This window comes from Myotis davidii, unplaced genomic scaffold (assembly GCF_000327345.1).
Source record: "Myotis davidii unplaced genomic scaffold, ASM32734v1 scaffold427, whole genome shotgun sequence".
In the NCBI taxonomy this organism is placed as follows: Eukaryota; Metazoa; Chordata; class Mammalia; order Chiroptera; family Vespertilionidae; genus Myotis; species Myotis davidii.
Window position 1 is genome coordinate 940579 of NW_006298051.1, and position 793 is coordinate 941371.

Consider the following 793-nt stretch of genomic DNA (forward strand, 5'->3'; position numbering starts at 1 on the left):
CGGAGACGCGGGGGGTCCCAAGCCCCCAGCGCATCAGGTGGTCTCCTCCTCAGCCAGGTGCGGGCTGCCCTCCAGGAGGGGGTCCCGCGGCTCCCCCGACCCTGAATCTGGTCCGTGGGGGCCGGGCCGCTGCCCGTAGCCTCACGGAGATGGCTCAGGCGCCTGCATCCCGCAGCCCTGTGTCAGGTGGCGGTCCCTCTGAGGGAACAGGGATGCTGTCTCCTCCACGGGCTCCGTGGGGACGTCTGGCTGGACCCGGGAGGCCTGCAGGTCCCGACGCCTGTTCCTCTCTGCCGGGTCCCCTGGCCCCTGCGAGGGACACTTGTCATGAAGACCAGGGGCCGCTCCCGCCTGGCTCGGTTCGGGGTCAGCCAATCCGCAGGGCAGGAGTGGAACGTTCCTGAATCAGCACAGCGTCCACAGGGGACTCAGCCCCACAGAGACCTTCCCCGCCATCCCCCCAAAGCCAGCAGCCTCACTGGCAGGTTGGGGACAGGCAGCAATTCCTGAGAAGAGGAGAATTTTCCTGCAAAACAGAGACGCCCCGTCAGGAAGGGGCTGCCGGCCGGGGACCAGGGAGCCTGCTGCTCACTGGGAACCTCCCAGAGACCGACCCGCTCAGAGGCAGCAGGACCCAAGCACGGGCTCCTGGTCGGCCTGTCCCCGGGGCCGGGAGACGGGGAAGGACCCGGGCCCTGCCACCTCCCCTGCGGCCAACCCGGCCCCACCTCAGCCCCGTGGACCGTCCACAGGGAGGGCTGAGCCCCCAGGGGAGCGGGGCCCGGAGCCAGGG

At 70.5% G+C, this 793-nt stretch overlaps 1 long non-coding RNA gene across 1 annotated transcript in view; it reads right to left on the reverse strand.

The window, feature by feature from the left end:
- Positions 1-117: 117 nt before the first annotated feature.
- LOC107184677 overlaps positions 118-793 on the reverse strand; it is a 2591-nt gene continuing 1915 nt past the window's right edge. The window contains exons 2-3 of the long non-coding RNA XR_001515574.1: positions 480-526; positions 118-309 (exon numbers count right to left, since the gene is read on the reverse strand). This is a non-coding gene — a long non-coding RNA (uncharacterized LOC107184677). The remainder of the gene's footprint in view (positions 310-479; positions 527-793) is intronic.